Below are 19,532 nucleotides of genomic sequence, written 5' to 3' on the forward strand. Positions count from 1 at the left end.
GTGTTTTGCGTGAGGGCTTTGCTATATTGCTTTTTTGTATTATCAATAAATTGATCTTCTTTATATTTTTTTTGGTCGGTGTCAGCTATCTTTACACCTGAACATGTTCACAAACGATGCTCTTAAATTTTATCCTTCATGGTTATAAAAACTTTTACTTCTCTCATAGTACTGCACTAAAAGACATCCATGGTTGTAAGGTAAGATATTGTGTATACATATAGCTCTGCGTTAAATTTAGATTGCGGTCCCGGAAGTTTGACCTAATTTTTATCTTTATGATAGTCATTTTTTAACAAAATTATTTTCATTTGTGTTCCCGGTTTTTTTTGTTTTGTTATATATCCGCTATCATATTTCTAAAAATTATTTAACTTGCGAATTAAAGCAATATAGATAGAGTTTATCCTTCAATACATGTTTTTAATAATGCACTGTTTAGCATGTCAATAAATTACATAAAAAATACATTTAAAACTAGATTTGTTTATATATTCATTTTATGATAAATCTCATTTTGAATGGGATAGGGTTTGCTTAAAATTTTTTTAAAAAAAAAGTTGTAATATTCAAATCCGATTAAAAGCGATGTTAAATTAAAAAAAAAATGGGATTTTTAATGTTTTTGTTGTTTAATCTAATAATCAAATTTATCTTTTTTAAATATTTCCCGAATTTCTTTATCTGAAGTGAATTTATTATCAATGCGTGGTTCGTACGCTTAATTTAATTTATATATTTTTTTACATTCTTACAGTTTTACGATTATTTTGCCATTGTCATTTGTTCTTGATTTATTTAGTGTAGGTTTCGCACAAATTAAGCTAACAATGACTCCTTTCTCTTTTACACACTCGCAATACTTTTATATATTTTATACAGTAAAAATGTAAGGTCAGCAGAACACTGCCATGCTTTTCATAAAATAAAAATGAGGAGGGATCACATAGAGATGGTTTATGGCTTTTAATTTACCGATTGAGAGGGCAGTTGTCATCTAAAAAATTTTATATTTCATTATTTTATGTATCGTGTTGCAGAAAAAGTTGATGAAAAAGTAGATGGGGGGTTCGTAGGTACACGGTGTTATAAAAAAAATATGTCTCGTTTTTGTTTTATTACATTACGTAACCTCGAAGAAAGGCAAGAGAGAAGAGTAAATAAGATTATCAAAATTGTGAAAAATGAACAATCAAAGCGTGTGTTTATTGAAATTATTTATCTCTCGAAATAAAATTCTTTTACTTTAACAAAAGGAAGATGATCAAAACAATAATAAAAACAAGTCAAAAATCAGCATAGAAACGAAATAAATTCAGATTCTATCTAAAGAGAAACAAAAGAAATTTTTCGAGTAAACAACATTTGTCAAATGAAAGAAAGAAAACAACTTATACTTATTTCATTGAAAAATACTCCATATTTGAGAAATCGATAATTTTGCTTGGTTAACGGCAGCCCCCTTTTTTTAGAAAAGTTTTATTATTTTTCACACATTACAAACAAATAAAGAAAGAGAAACACAAATTGATGTATTAAGATAAATTTTCTGTCATGATTAAGTCATCAACCGAAGCTTTGTGTTTGCATGTCTGTCTTTTGGAAGACAGAATCATTTTTTTAACCACATATTATGAGTGATGTAATATTTATCTTATTTTATTTTCCTCAAAAGCTGAAAAAATAAACACGAGAAAAATACATGAAATTGCTGTTAACCATAAGATTGTATGCTGTATAAAGGAAAAACGTTATTATTAATTATATTTTCATGTTCATTTTGCAGTTAGAAGCAAAAAAAAATGATGAAAAAAATGCGTGTGATGTGGTTATACTGGGTCTTAAATATGATTTTTATACAACAAAGAAAAATGAATGTCTGTTCCCTCTCCCTCCTTAAAAAAATCTTTCGACTCGTTTCAAAACCAAAAAAATACGAAACGTTTCCATAAAATTAATACAGACTGTTCCATCCACAGCCCAATCTGATCTTCGCTTCCATCGACGATTATGAACCGTTTCCAAAACAAATTTTTTCAAATTCACAATAATGCTGACAGGTGCTTTGACCCGGCATCAAAACAGCTTCTCCGTTATACTTCAAAACGAAAAGAATATTTTTTCTTCACAACAATTTCTCAATCAATGTTTTCGAAGCAACAACTTGGAAACTTATTTTCCACAAAACTCGGAAGTCTAATCCCGCAAACAGCGAGAATTTGGAGACACTCTCCGAAACAACAAATATGGAACTAATTTCCAAACAACAATTTCGGAACTGATTTCCAAACAACAACTTTGGAACTAACTTCAAAACAACAACAAATGGAAACTTCAATTACTTCCATTTTTATCCTCGTCGCCATTTGTGGAGGCGGGCTTTGGGCACATAAAATACAATAATTATTAATTATTAAATACTCTAAATTAATATCAAAGTTGGAGCACATTCCGCTCTCACGGCTGTCCCAAGTCAGCTGATCATTGTTTACATCTACACAATGACACCTCCACAGTTATTATTAATTATATTTTCATGTTCATTTTGCAGTTAGTAGCAAAAAAAAATATGATGAAAAAAAATGCGTGTGATGTGGTTATACTGGGTCTTAAATATGATTTTTATACAACAAAGAAAAATGAATGTCTGAATGTTTTTACTTTTTTCGTACTTGTCTTGTACAAAGAAGACAAATTCTATGTTATACTTTAATAATAATAATAATGATGATGATGATTTTATGAGTAGCAATTCTTCATATCATAAGTTTATTAGAGGGGTTGAGAGAACATAAGACTTATTCATTAATAAAGAATGAGACAAATTTAATTATAACACTCTTTGTTGATGGAGGTTTAATGATAAAAAGATGTTGTGACCTTTTGCGTGTTTGTCTTAAAATATTTACCATAATTTTCTTTCTCATTTGTCTCAACAACTTCTGATACAACTTTAATATCAACGCACTACTTAATGTATTCGTAATCCAACTTGAAAGATGTATCTCAATATGAGGATTTGACCTCGATTCTTCTATATATTACAATTCACACCAAACATGTGCCAAAACTCTTGTAATAAATATTTAAATTCTTTGTTCTGCATTAAAATGTTCGGAGAAACTTGCCAATTACAATGAACTACTTCCTCATTTTAACATAATAAAAGCCATAAATGGGAGACATCCCTTATATTTTATTATTATTTTTTATATTGTATAGCTAGTTAAATGTAAAAGATTCCATTTTTGCCTGTGTCTCATTTTATTCATTTAGCGGAAGAAAGCCTCACTTGTATTTTATTTTTATCTGTTTTTTATTTTCGTTTAACGCATATGTGGTAGATGTGAATGTGATGATGATACCGAAATTGTTATTATTATATAATCCAAAAGAATGAATATAAGAAGACGGATATAACATTATCGTGTCGCTCTCTTATGTTTACTTCCTGTACATGTGAGTAAAAGCAACATTTAAACTACCATCATTATTTTTGGTTTAGTATTTATATTTTCTTCTTCACACACACACAAGTCAAACAGATATTGTCGTTCTTTCTTTGTATGCGATACGGACCAAATGTTTACTTTTTGTTCAATGTACGCAGAAGGAAAAAAGGAGAAAAAAATAACAATATGGCAACGTTGCCAAAGTAGCTTTTTTAATCCTACTAAAAGTGAACAAAGGAGTCAAAATGTTTGTTTGTCTGTTTTCACACAAGGCACAAAGAAATATTCATAATGGTTTGAGAAGTGACTACCCTGAGACTTGACATAAAAATTCTGTTCTAAATGCTTTTTTGTTGTTACGTTTTTTCCATTTTATTTCAACACCCATGCATACAATTCCGAATAATGTTCAGAAGGAAACAAAAGTATTATGATGAATATTAAAGCTGATGAGCACAAAACCTCGTTTAATTCACGAATCAAACCTTTCAGACAATAACACAAGATGTAAGCAAATAAAAATGATGTTTAATTTTTCTCTCAACTTATTTTTTCATTCTCAGTTTTTCGGTTTATTACAGTGCAAAGGTTGCTTTTAATGAATGTAACTTGATTTATTTTGAAGAAATTATAAAAAAGGAGTAAGAACAACTGAACAGTGCTGCATTTAGGTTTCAGTATTTTTCGTTCTTATGTTTTCACTTTTTTTTAAAGAAAATGCGACATTCATTCTCGTATCTCTCATGAGACTTTCGTCTTTAATTTGAGCATGTCTCTTTTACAAGAAAATTCCTTAATCCAATTTTATGTTCTTAATTTAATGTAGCTTCTTTTGCGATGGTTTTGTATCACGAACGCACCTGGAACAAAAAAAGTTTAAGAAGTAGTATGTCGTTTTTTGGAAAAACATCTCTCATTTGTATCTCCTTTGTGGGCCATTCTCAACATCATCATGACAGAATTTTTTTACCTTTACCCGTAATTAATAACCGTTGCTCTTTCTTGTCTCTGTTGTGAACACAATCAAGCTGCAACATTTTTTATACAACATTTATTGCTCTCACTGTAGTAATTTTATACCTGAAGTCAAATCAAATTAAAAAGTTCAAAACAATTTTTTTAACAAATTATCTTAATTTACTTCTGTCTTCTATCTCCCTTATTATTCTAATTGTTGTTTCTGCTGTAGCGTGCTTATCTCCATAAAGTGTCTATCGCGGTAAAAATGAATGGAATGAGCGACAATGTCGACATCTCAATTAAAACATTAACATCAAATGCGGCGAGAGAAAGTGAAAATTTCATAATCTCTCCGAAATATGATAATTATACAAAAAAAAACTTTTGCTAATGGTGTTGTACAAAGTATTGCACGAAAAATTATGAAGGTAAAAGGAAGGAAAATGAAGTCGTTTATCATTAATGAAATGGACATCAGGTTGCTTTTTCGTAATATATCGGGTAATTGTTTAAATAATCTAATTTTTGACATCATCTGTAACTTGTCTCAAGAGATATTTAAAGTCTATAAAACTTGAAAATCCAATTTACGGAAAAGTAAAAAAAAAATAAAATTTAGATGATGATTATTTTTAAAAAGGCATCAACCTTTTTGTCTACCTGAATTTTATGCCAAGTTTCGTCAAGTAATATGAATATTTTAGTATTTTTCGTACTTTTGCCGCTTGTGTTATTATTATCTTAATTTTTTTAAACCTTTTTCTCGTTTTCACCTTTATTTCAGGATGTAATGCACGTGATTCGGTTTTCTATTAAGAATTTTGAAAAGAATAACAAATAGTCTTTTGGGATTTACTTTTAAGCTGCTTTGATTAAAATAAATCTTAGCATAAAATGCTTTTAAGTTTAATGTACGCTAAATGGATTTTAAGAAATATGTGTACATATATATTTTCTTTGCGAATGGAGAAGCCTGGTTTTTCTCAACTATCTTTTCATTTATGGTATCAAGATTATTCAAGCACATTTGTGTAATTGTTACATAAAAAAATCGACAAACTTTTAATTATTTTTCTGCTTTACAATTTGCTTTGAAAGGAGATTCCGTGTGAATATATAGCGAAAGCAAAAACAAAACAATAACTAAACCATAAATAAAATATACAATAAAATAAATAATATTTATTGTCACAATAACAATTATTTTAGTATGTTTGCCCTCATCTTTGAAACAAAAAAAAAATGTAATAAAATAAATGAAAAGTAAGTAAGTTGGACAACGTTGAAGAGATAAAATAGTGGAAAATATTGTATTCTTGACACTTTTTTGCTCGCCTCCAATGGAGAAAAGCACATATTAATAAAAAAAAACACAGAGCAACATAACGTATAAAAAAAATGTTCATGTACATGAAATACGACAATAGTTTTATTATTGTTAGTTTTCACGCTATTGAGAAAATCGACATATAATTTTTAATTATTTTGAACATTTACAATTATTATTAAAATAAAGTTGATTTGGCATAAATTTACAATAAAAGATCATAAAAATGAAAAGTTAAAATATGTGGGTGCTCTTCAGGAAATTTTTATTCAGGATAAATCAAAATGAGGGTTTTTGATTACACAAAAGAAAAAAAAATATAGGTTAAATTTTTTCTAAAAATTTGAAACTTTTTCTTTATGTCAAAATGAGCTGCTGAAACAAACAATAAAAGTTTACTATGTTGTTTATTGTCAACTCATGCTTAATTTTTTTTTCGACTCAGCTTTTTATCAGTGTTAAAAAGAATTTTTTTACCTGATTTTCTTCTACTTTTAATGTTGTCATGCTTTTAATAAATAGATTTCCATGGAGATGTACTTCTTTATTCAAGTGTCGTGTTTTATCTTGTCATTTAGAGAGGTATAAACGAAAAATATTACAAAGGAAGCTTATAAGTAAGTGATTATGTTTGAGTAGAACACAAATACGTGTCAGTGTTTCACAATGAGAATCTTATTTTTTTTTCTTTTTTGAAAAAAATGGTTGGATTTTCTTTAATTTAATGCAAACAAAAATCACATACTATTAAAGTCAGTGAATTACATATTCCGTTTTTCTTTACTTATAAAGAAATGCTTTGCGTTAAATGGATTTCAATTTTCAACTTTGTCATGACCTAGAAAAACTTTAATAAATCCCTTTCTTATCTATTCTTTTTTTTTCTTTAAATCTCTTTCTTAAATCTTTATTATCCTCTTTATACGATTTTTCTTATTCATTTGATGTTTTTCTTTTAAATGTGAGAAAGTGATGTCAATGTATCTCACTTTTATTGCTTTGTTCCTTTTTTTCGGACAAACTCTTAAATTTGCACCATATGTTGCTTTTTTTGTCCGATAATCGAGTTTTTGTTTCACAAATTTGCTAAATCAATGTCTGTGGCATGTTTGTGCTAATATTTTTGGAAAGCAATAGTTAAATATTGTAAGCAACACAGTTTAATAGCTATTGTCATGTTTATCATTGTTTGACCAAATGTTCATCCAACGTCGTACTAAATTATCATAATTATCGCAGACAGTTAGAAATGTATAAAGGTTCAACGATTATCTTTGCCATTTAATGTCGAGCAACGTCATCGGGAGAAGGTATTATTCTGTCTGCTTGCTTAAAGAGCACGTTTATCTCCTTCGTGTGAATAGGGTTTTGAGACAATAATTGGAAGAGATAATCTGTGAATGTGCTGCATACAAGTCAAAATGTGTCTGGAATAATAAAGCAAACCAAAAGAGAGTTAAGACATGAGTATGTGAGAGAATTGTTGAATGAGCACCAAAAATTTATTACATTATTTTATTACAGAAAGTTTCCAATTCACTGGATTTAAATAAACTTAAGCACAAACCTTCCGTACATGCAGCAAAAGGCAGTATTTCCGACAGTTCAATGAGCATAAAAATGTAATCTAATTTGAGTATCTGTTTAAATTGAAGAAAGTCTGAACTCTATCGCTGTTCAATTACTCTCATCGCAAAAAAAACTATTACCCAAATAAAATTTTGTATAACTTATTCAATTATAATCAAAATCTACATACATTTGACATTGGTGACACAGTTGGCGAAAACGAGAACAAACTCTGATTGAAATGAAAATCGACCAGCAATTTATTCAAATTGGTTCAATAAATTTTCACAATTTTAATTTAAATAATTTTGTTTTCTTTCCATCTTCGCTTTTTCGCGCTGTGATTTCATCAACATCATTTTTGGTATTGACGTCTCGTTCAAGAAGAAAAAAAATGTAAAAAGACTTTTTGTGATTAGTTGTACAGTTTACATGGAGCGAAGAAAAATTAATTTATTATAAATTATTATAGGAAAATCTTTCACATTTTTCTGCTCTGTCTTACTTTCCTTATCATCGATCTTTATTATCGTTAGACATTTTTAATATTCAAAGTTGACCCAAATCTCATTTTTATATTCTTTCACTGTCCTTTGGGACACTCCTCACGCATATTTGCGAGTGATAAAAATGATAAATTTACAACGTTTATTCATCGAAAAAACTACGTGTCCTAATCTTCATTGGTCCAGCATTGTTGTTGTTGTTATTGTGTATATTTTATTTTTATTCACTAAATTTATCATCTTACTTGGGCTTTTCTACGTGTGTGTATTTCAAATACATTTATCGCCTAAAGACTCATAAATTCTTTGTTTTGCTGAATCTTTATTCATAAATCGTCCCTTTCAAGTATATGAATTTGTGTTTTTTTTTTTCGTAAGACAAATAATGATAATATAATGGCATGTGTGAGAGACGCTTGACTTACACATAGATGAGAGGCACTTAAAGAAAGGTCAATTATGGAAATAAGGACTTTTTAGGGCTGAGAAAGATACTCAGTTATTAAAGTTGCGATTGAAAAACCAAAAGGGCTCTAAAGTTAATCCAAACTGCCTACAGTAAAAAATTTTTCCAGAAAAATATACTGCTTCATTAAAGTCACAATTCATCCATAAAAATTCATTTTCATCTCGTTTTATCGTCATAAAATATAAGAGGAGAAGAAGATGTTATTTTTTACTTCGCTTCTACTTTATTTTCAGAACTAATGCTTCTAAGATGTCCCGATGGGTTTAAAGTAAATTATTTCTTGTTGCTTCATTTATCATCTCGTTCTTACATTTCCTCGCGTTGCACAATTTTGAACTTTTGTAATGGCTTTACTTTGTAAGAAGTTTTGTTTTTATTGCATTAGTTACACTTTTCAATGGAATGTTTGGTTTACCTGTATAATTTAAATAATTATAACCATCATGTTCATAATTTGATAGTGAATTTGATGGAAATCACACAAAAATATCCTGTATATGGAAAACAAAACCAAATAGAAACGGAATGCGTTATATATGTAAATTTAGGGGGAATTTCAATAAAATATAGAAGAAATATAAACCGCCATTCGAGAAACGACCATTAGCAAGTCAGATGTTTCAGATATTTTATTGCAAAATGAAGTATGTGACGTATGGCAAAGAAAAATAAATAAAAAATGGTATAACGGAAGGAAAATATAGATAGAAGGAAATAAGAGCATTTTCCTCTCCGTTTTAATGTAGGTACATATTTTATGTGACTGTGTTCTATTTTTACATTTTGTCGCTATATTCGCCACTGATGCGCATCATCAGCGAAAATGACAAGCACTTTTATTTCTGATGTACCTCTCCAATGCAACATTGTTATGTAGAAAAGGTAAGTAAATCCGTTAGAGTGTCTCGTTGCGCTTAATTGTCTTTTTCAGGTTGTTTTTCACCTCATAAATTTCATCGTACATCTACAAGATATACGAAGCAAAGGCAACATCCCGACAATTTATGTTATCACAGATGAAAGTTATCGGGCAAATGTGATTTGACGAACATCAATTTTTCCTGTTTTGTTGTTGATGTTATAAAAATAATGGACAGAGCATCCTTACAAACACACAAATTAATCTCTCCAATGTTTGCCGCAGGATATTTCACTGAGAAAAACAAGATATGAAAGGTGTATGAATAGAAATGATTTGTCATTAATTTTCATTAGGCGTGTCATGTTCTTTTTTGTTCGTCTTTCTCATCATACAGATCGTGACATAACAAATGAGCAAGAAAAGCCTGGATTACGAGTGACTTGAATGTGAAAACTGAGAAACCGGAAATAATGTTTTGCATTTCCTTATGTCGGAACCATTTTACTCAAAGTCCATCATCGTTATCTCTGAATTCGACTTACATAAGCAAATTATCATCATTATTCTCTTATACGACACATATCCGCGTTTACTTATTCATTATACGATCAAAACATTAATTTTGTGACCTGCAAAAAATAGTCTTTATATTTCTCGCAACGTTAAATGGAGCAAATGCAATGAATTTAATACCACAGCCATTAAAAAATGACAACCGTAATATCTGTCTATGCTTTTTTTCCTGTAATAAGTGACAAATATATATTTTTATTGTTAGATATTGTATAAAAAAGTTGTCAAATAAGATTATAAGAAATGACATAATTTGCTGTTGATAAATGTGACACAGATGACGCACATTTAGATGAGAACGAAAAAAAAGAATAATTGGTAGGTACATATTTAATAAAAAAATTCAGATAACAAATAAAATGTCAAACATGAAAAAATCAAATAAGAAAATCTTTATATAATTGATTGTCTCGTAAGCATTTCTTCAAGTTAAAATAATATTAATGAACTAATTTATTCGTTCTATTATTTGCTTTCTAAACCTTCTTTCAGTTAAGTTACACATGCTAAAACCCCTAACGTTATTTCAATATATAAAAAATTAATGTTCCATTTTTATTGCAAAATTTTATATTGTCGAAAAAATATAATATATGTACTTTTCCTTTAATATTTTTATTCATATTAAAATATTTCCATTTTATGTTAAAACATTTTATTTAAAATTTATTTAACACACGACGTAAATTTACATTTTTTTACAAGATGAGGTATGTTTTTGTTTGTATGAATTTACTTTTAAAAATCAATTTTTGATTGTTTTAATGTGTTGATGCTTTGTATATGTTACTTTTTATCAATGTAGGTATTTTTAAACAATAAATTATTATTATATCATAAAAATCTTTTTGTGAAATCTATGGAAAGTGAAAATGTAGCATGCAGTTAAGATTAATGATTGCGGAGCATTTAAAACTTCTTTTTTTTTGTATTTTCAGCCTTTGTATGTTGTATATTGCTAAAAAAAATGAGACAGAAGAAATAACTGGAAAACTTTAAATTACTTTAATAAATAAATTGTTTGTCTTGATATCTCTCTTTTTAAAACGTTTGGAAGTATAATGCCATAAAATATAAAGTAGCTTTTCTTTTTTTACAATGTCTTTGAGTCAAAAAGTTGTTCATTTGGATAAAATAATTAAAATAGTTAAATAACTTTTTTTTCGTTTTGAACATAGTAGTAAAGAAATATCCATGACAAAAGCAGTTTTTCTTTAAAATCTGTCGTAACTTGTTTTATTAAAGTTCATAAAAACAAAATTTGTCATATAGAGAATGAAAACGACCAAACATTAGCACAATGCAAACTAGACAGTAGACTGCACTAAAATTATGTTTTGTAACTTGAAAAAGCACAAATTTTTTTATGATGTCGTTTGTTCCGACATGGCGTATATTGTGAAGCAACAGACCAAAAATTAAAATAATATGCAATAATAATAAAAACTTTTTATGTGTTAAATTATGCATGATAAATTTTTGTGCTACAATTCTCTGCCAACACTTACCTCTCTTCAAAAACCAAAAATTATTGCAAGTATGTAGGAATGTATTTTGTAAGAATTTAATATTTTTCATTTTATATTTCTCTCCATTTTTCAAATTTTAGTAAAATGAGTGTTATATGTATGTAAAATCCTTTTTTACTTTTTGGAAATTTAAAAATATGCTCTCATTGATGAAAAAAAAGATTAATTTTTGTCTTATATTCCAATTATTCACAGATTTCTTACTCTTTTTTGCGTATGGTTTGTTAAATTCTTGTGAGCTTTATTTAAATGATTGTTCAAGTTATCTTTAAAGATACACGAAGAACAGAACATAAACTCAGAAAAATTGATATTTTGAGTGAAAAGCGGAACGAAATAGATTTACAATTCTATTTCCCTTCAATGCTTCAATGTTAAAAGTCGTTACATTGAAGGACGATCTTTAATGAGGCATATTGGTGTTATTTTTGAGTGATTGGAGTTGAAAATAAGAGGGGAGAGATTGAATCAAACTTTTAGTAAGTAAGATGGAAAAAGTTTTGCTTTATTAAAATAATATGATGACTGGAAAATTTTGTCTCCAACCAAAGCTTGTTGAATCTTGATTCTATTTTTAAAATTTTTTTCCTGCGAAACTAAAATCCTCTTGCTAAATACAAGATATTCAAACAAAAGGACACGTTTTAAATCGCAATTCTACCTTTGTTACATCTCTTTTATCGTGTCGGAGACACAAAAAATATTTACACAGCATTATGATACACAGATTTCGAAGGCTGTTAATCTGAGAGAATTTTCCTGAACATTTCATTTCTGAGAATAGTCGGAAACATTACCTGTACCTAATGATAAAGCACGTGCTATATAGAAGGCTTTAACCTTTTTTGCTTTTCTATCTATTAATTTGTCGATTCAAAAAAAAGGAATGTAAAAAGGAAACCAAGCAGACACTTTTTTGCCTTTGTATTGCAACATTTAGGATACAGAAATATTCCCATAAATTATGTAGAGTCCCATGTGAAATAATGATAGTCGTAATATCCTTTGTTTAGCCCAAAATAAGATGAAAAGAAGGATGTTCTAATCAAAGAAAAGCAACGCAATAAAGGCACAATAATGTCAGCAAGGAATACGTTGTAAAAAAAATATTTGCTCGTAGTAAGACATGACAGAAACACCTTCTTTATACACTTTTTGAGTTACGGTACGTATGAGGCAAAAAAATGTAAATAATCTTGAATGAAATTTTCGCGCCTTAAAATATGTTTGTGTGAGTATTAAAAAGGCTACAGGACGTGAATCGATTTAGATTTATGGAGAATTTCGTATTTTATGTATTGAACACTGCCTTTGGGTGTGTTGTGCCTTATCAATCTACAATAACAATCTCTCCGTTCGTTTTTTTATTTATGTTATTTTGTTGGTTTTTATTCGTTTGACTTACTCAATGTACATGCTGAAAATCATGTTGTGCAAAAAAAAATACACATTCAAATGGGGTTTAAAAATGTCAATCGTTTGAAACTGTATTTAAATTAGGCAAGTGATATGTTTGTAAGTAAAAATACATGAATATCTTTTAAGTCTATGTCAAATATTTCAAAATTCAATTTAACTTGAACAATAAACGATTTTTTCAATTTTTTTTAATACAGTACAAATGATGTCAAAATGGTAAATTGACGCTTCAATTTGGAAATGACTTCAATTTTCTAAATATTAAAAGTAAACATATGTTTTTATATAATGAAAGACTACCATTAAGTTTTTTAAAAATAAAGTTGTTTAAGTTTTATTTATTAATATATATTTTTTTGTTTGATGAATAAAGTTTCATTGAACAATATCGTGTTCAATGAGTTTTGCAAAGCAATAAAATTAATAAAAAAAAGTTATCCTCTTTTTCGTTCGATTTTCCAATTACCATTTTTTTGTCGTTTGTGCTTTACTTGCTTCAATAATTTATCAATTACACTTTTGGTATAAAACATTTTTCGTTTTTTGACTTTCCATATTCTACTTTATTTTTGTACATAAAGAAGGCCCAAAGACCCTATCGAGAAAACATCGAAAATTTGTCAGAATGCTTAATATGACTTTCGAAATATTATTTCGCAATTTTATTTTTAAATTCTAATTTAAGCCTCCATGTGCTAAATTTTGACATTCGGAACAAAAATACAAACATATACTGCAATTCGAATTTGCTTGCTAATTCACGCTACTTTTGATTTGACTCGGAAACAAATAAAACAGCGAATGAGAGTATTTTTTTTTATCATAACAAGGATATGTTTTATTGTAAATTTAGCAGAAAAAACGGTAGCTCAACAAAAATAAAATGGATTTAGCAGAAGAATGCGCAATTGAGGATAAAAGTGGTGTATCTGCTATGTAATGTTTAGTTTGCTTTCCATTTTGTAGAGTGAATGTGAAATGACAGTGTTGTGGTTTTGTTACTCGCATCGAATATTTTAGAGTGCAAGACTCTTTAATCGGATTAATCGCTTTTTTAATCACAATCATACTACACATTCTCCCGCAATAGAAAATGCTCAAAATCTAATTCACAGTTACGTAATTTGCCCTCACAATATTTAGTACGATACTGAACTAAAACTACATCCCGAAAGTAAAATAATTCATTTAAAATTTGGTTCGTTGCCAATTCAGTTTTTTTGTGCATACAAAGCGTTAAAATTATATAAAAGCACGATCAGCAACAGCAGCTGATAGAACTTTTTTCCTATCATTTTTTTTTCAACAATTTTACATATTATAAGTTTTTTACATCAGCAAAAACCTGACAAAACAAAACTTTTTCTTAATTTATACATGTAATAATACTAATTTTGATTATTTTAAAGCAACTTAATTATTAATGCAAAATCAAAGTCCGTCTGTTGGAAAAAGATAAACACAGAAATTTTGTAGTTTTAAAGGATTTGCCTAAAGACACATACAGAGCTATAGAAAGAGGAAGACAGACTTCAATTACTGTTTAACATTAATTGAGCGTATATTTAAATTTTACAGTTTTGTTGTTACAGTTGATGTAGTTCATGATTATTTAAGCTCAAAAATAATGCTTGAAGTAATAATGCTTTAAGTTTGTTTTAGATGTTTTAAATGATCAAAAGACATAATTGAAAAAAAAAACAAATGGAAACGCCTGGCATTTTATTTAACGTCTATTTTTTTGCGTTTTCAATCAAATGGTTCGTTCCACAAATCGACATCATTACTCATTCTATTTAGTTTTTAGCAGACAGCATAAAATTGTTTACGAGTGAAACAAAAGCAATAGATGAAAAGACGGCAAATAAAGTAAAGGTATATTACGTTTTATCTCATTTTGAGGCAATTTACTCCTGTTACGATTTTGAAAGACGAAACGATAAATATAATAGAAAAAAAAAATCAATCCTCCTTAACGCGATACTCTGTTTCATCTTCATTTTATCCTTGTCTATGTACCAAAAACGAACAGCACATCAAACATACTTTCTTGCTTTAATTTTTCTCGCAGGCTCTCTTTTGAACAAAAATACTGGCAGCTGCTTCAATCATCAACATATTCGAAAACGTAAAACAAGAAAATTGATACAATTAAGAAAATTTACATTTACAATTCTGCTCATGTCGTATATATGTTTTATTATAAATCCTTACCTATAATATGTTGTTACTTAGTGTTCCGCATTTCAAAACAACCTTTTTTAGTTTGAGCTTGAATGTATGTCAGTTTTTTTGTGTGTTTTCTAAAAAAAATCTTTTGACGCCTTGTTAAGTTACTTTGATGAGGTTTTTATACACTTTTATTCATATTAAAAGTAAAATATCTGTAACACTTGATCCTTTTTGGTTATTTAAGGAATCTGCTCTGAAACAAAAATTAAGTTAGTAATAGATTCAGTTGTGAATATTATTTTTATTTGTATTTAACGTTCACTCGATTTCAAAGGAACTTTTTCAAACTTTTTCTTCTTCTTCCGTTCATTTATTCATAATAGTAATTCACTTTATTGCTTCTTTTCTTTTGTTTTTCCATTTATTATATTATATAAACATATCACTTTAATTGTTAAAGTATGCCATTTTCGCTTTGTTTAACATGAATAATCATTGGGATTGAACTTTTAATGATTTTATTCTATTTTATGGAAGTATATTAGATTGTCCCAAAAATGCGAAAATGAATAGATTCACATAGGAAATTGTAACGGAAATGAAATACGTAACCTCTGACAGCACTGTTTTTTTATACTTTACGAAGAAGTCTAACAACTTTTTTAATTAATTTTCTCCAAATTCAATTTATTTTATATGTTTCCAAAGAATATGGAACACAATTATTTGTATGAATAGAGGACAACAAGAACAATATTAAACAACAGTAATTATTGTTGTTTCTATGTCGTACTTTAAAGTATGTACATCAAATATCAATATGAAAACAAATAAAGCTTTTCAGGTCCGAATACTCTCAACTGTATTTCATTGAGAAAATATCAGTTTTTCGGCTTCTGTGTGTTTCCGACAATGTCAATGTTGAACAAGACTTAATCTCCTTATAATTTGAAATGTGTGAGTGTTCTTACAAAGCAAGCATGTCCAAACTAATATTACTACACCTAAGCAATGCAACGTCATCGTAAATAAATATGTATTATATTTGTAAGCAGGTTATTATAAGATTGAAGTATATCTGATGAGTCACGTAAATCTTTAGAATGCAGGAATTTTGAGTTTCTGCTTGCATGACAAACGTGTAAAATTATAGGAAAGCTTCTCATTTCTACAAATTGTCGCCTTCACAGTGCGCAATGAATGTAAGAGAAAAACTGAAAGAAAATTGTCAAAAAAGGTTCAAAGAGAATTTCTTTTTGTTTGTAACTGTTAATGAAGTGTGCTTCATAATAATTTATATTATTTTTATCTCTTTACAATTGTATGCTAACTTTGAAAAATTTAACAATGCAAAAATAATTTGGAGTGAGACCGGAAATTAATTATATTATTTTTCGATTTCATTAAAGGATAAAAATGATGGAAAGGGTTGTATATAAATTGTATATAAATGAGGATACGAAAAAAGGTAAAGGAATAATAAAAGTGATGTTTAATTAGGACTATTGTAAAACGGAAAGGAGGATATTAATTTTTTATAACAGAGAAAGCAATTATCATGAGTGAGGCAATTGATTGACTAACAAAATTGTGCAATAAAATCCCACATCCAATCATTTTATTTTACATTTTTCCCGTGTTTTATCATTATTCATATTTTTTTAACTAGCTGATATATGAGGATAGAGGTTGAGTTGTTATTATTATGGGAATTGTTGACACAATTCTTTGTTGTATTATTAACACACTGTGGTGAAAAATGATTTAAAATTAAGTATTTTGTTCATCGTGCCCATTCGAAACGCTTCAGAGTCGATTTCATTAAAAACATTCGAATGACATAAATACAGAAGTGTTTGTTTTTGTTGATACGGACATATATAATATCATATTTCCTTGATATATTTATAGAGCAAATGAAAAAACAAATAAAAAAAAAAGAAAACAATTCTGCGGGATATCAAGCTTTGGGAAATATGATAGTTTTCTCAAAGTTTTTGTGTTTTTTCACTGTTTTCTAACACATTAGTTTTATATTGTTGTTTACGTCTGTATCTTATCTTTTTTATACTACATGGGCATCTTAAGTGCCTACCTCGATTTTTTTAAAAATTAAATGAGTTTTAATGTCACAAGTTCATTCATTACTTTTTGAAAACTTAACTTTTTGAAACGTTTAATAAAGCAAAACGGCAAAATACATGACAAAAAATTGCTTAATTCAATATTTGAAGAGTCCTTTGAAATCCAATGATAGTCCAATGTGCACACCTTTTTATTAAGTTTTTGTAGAATAAAAATTTAAATGTTCATATGAACATAAAATACTTTTTTAATGATAATTGATACTTTTTATAAAATTTTCTCACTTTTCATCAATATCGAATTAATAATGAATTTTTACCTTTTTCTAAACTATTTTGATTTTTAAAAAATCTTATTTTTTTATTTATATTTAATTTCACATTAAATTTATATTTCTCCTATATAATTTAATATTTCACATTGAACCATATTAATATTTAAAAAATCTTATTTTATTTATTTTTAATTTCACATTAAATTTATATTTGTTCGTTACAAAGTTTTTGTATCAATCGTTTTTAACGAATAAAAAATTCACTTTTCATTGGCTTTTCACAATCAATTTTTTAATAATGATCAGAAGTTAAATTACAAAAATTTATTTCAATATTCACGAAATATTTGTAAATTTCATTTATTTATAATTATATTTAATATCTGCATAAATTGCAATTTGCTGGATTATCGAATTTAACACTCGACCGATACGATTTAATTCAGAGAATTAAAAAGGAAGTGTGAGAACATAAATCTATATAATATGTGACAATGATGATGACAAAAAGGCAAAATCGTAGCTCAGAAGTGTTTTCGTCCCGACTATCTAACAGCAACTGACAATATATTGGATGCTGATGATGGTACACAGATGATTTTCATGATTTTTCGTGTAGACACACAAAGTAAAGTATACGAGCGATGATAACGTTATGCTCTATTTCAGTAAAGAGAATCGAGAGAAGCACAAAAAAGGACGAAACGTGAAATGGTCGAAATATGCATATTTTTCGAAAATTTTATTTGTTACAAAGTTTTCAAAAAATAAAAATTACAAAAATAAAAACAATTTCGTCCTAAATCTTTAAAATTGTTCTTACCTTACTTAATTCCTCAGAAGAAGAAGAAATCCTTTTGTCACCCTGTACAAAGTCGTGTGAGAGAAAATTTCTCTTTCTCTCAGCAAAATGTTTACAAATCTCATGGATGCCATAGCAACAGTAAGGTCCTCCTGTAAAACATGTGCCTGTTTTTTGCATAACTCGCAGCTATATTTCGAATTTTGATGATGTTGTGATTCAATGCAATGTAATGATGTTGATAAGCTACATGCCTTCAAGCACATATGATCCTCGTTGACGGAGTCTACTGTACTGTATCACGTTATATGGAAAGATAAATATAAAAGGCAAACTTTTTTACACTTTCCTCCAACACTTTTTATCGTGCAAACACAACACGTTCTGAATATGCGATACAAAATATGTTATTTTATTACATATTGCAGATGAGATGTGTGTTCTGTGTATGTGTAAACTTTGACAACGATGGAAGAACCACGACGAAAAATTGATATTAAATAAAATAAAATTTAAAACAACACCCTGTCTACAATATCTGTTTGCTAATATTTTCTCTTGTGTTCCAATACATGAAAAGATAAAAAATCTTTTAAGATTCTAATTTGTACTTCGAATTAAGCTGAATGTACATACTTTCAAAAAGTACAGACTGATGCGATTTTCATTCTTTTCAATATTGTAAAAACAAAATACTCGTCATTGGAATAAACAAAAATAATCAAAAACATTATTTGCTTCTTGTCTATACATTTATTATTAAATTTATGTACATTCACCCAGAAAATGTATACGAAGAATAATGATGGTACAATGACCTACAAAAATATTGTTTCAGCATACATATTTACAAGAAAAGTTCTGAAATCAGAAAGAAAGGATATTCTTTTTGTCTGTCTTTTGAGTAATGTTAGAGGAAAGTCATGGTAATTTGTATTAACTGCTTGAATGATTTTTTATTACAAAACATTTCATTCATATAAATTATAAGTTCTAACTAAAATGCTTTTCATCATACCAAAATTTGTGTTTCTATAATATGAGTGACGATGTTTTAAAGGAGACAGAAGTTCTTGTTTGACAAAATCAATCATTGTGTGTTTTAGAATGTACACATACAATAATAATGAAAAGATGACAAATTTGCGAAAAAAAACAAACGAATAAAATAAATAACAAGAACCAATCACCATGAACTTATTTTGTCGTCAGTCGTTATTATTTACTTTTCTTTTGTATGCCGATTACACATCAAAAACAAAAGACGGAATGCTATTATTGAAACAACAATGAAAAGCAAAAGAGAAGCACAAACGATAATAACGACCAGCAAAGGAGCTATTTCCGCCTGACTTGTTTTATGTTTGTACAGTATTTCAGGAGCACGCAAAAAATTATGAAAAAACCATTAAAAATTCATGTGATGCTTGTGCCATAAAATATAAAAAAGAAAAAAAATAAGGACGAAATAAATTATTACATCATGTCAGTCAATTGTCATGCATCCCGTTTTCAGTCCTTTTGTGTTACGAG

The 19,532-nt window shown here is 28.1% G+C and overlaps 1 protein-coding gene across 1 annotated transcript in view; it reads right to left on the bottom strand.

Moving 5' to 3' along the window:
• The window catches only part of LOC134832477 (uncharacterized), a 51,841-nt gene extending 36,847 nt beyond the window's left edge, over positions 1-14,994 (bottom strand). The window contains exon 1 of the mRNA XM_063846507.1: positions 14,881-14,994. The gene's annotated coding sequence lies outside the window, so the exon portion shown is untranslated. The remainder of the gene's footprint in view (positions 1-14,880) is intronic.
• Between the last annotated feature and the right edge of the window lie 4,538 nt (positions 14,995-19,532).

This window comes from Culicoides brevitarsis, chromosome 2 (genome assembly GCF_036172545.1).
Source record: "Culicoides brevitarsis isolate CSIRO-B50_1 chromosome 2, AGI_CSIRO_Cbre_v1, whole genome shotgun sequence".
NCBI lineage: Eukaryota > Metazoa > Arthropoda > Insecta > Diptera > Ceratopogonidae > Culicoides > Culicoides brevitarsis.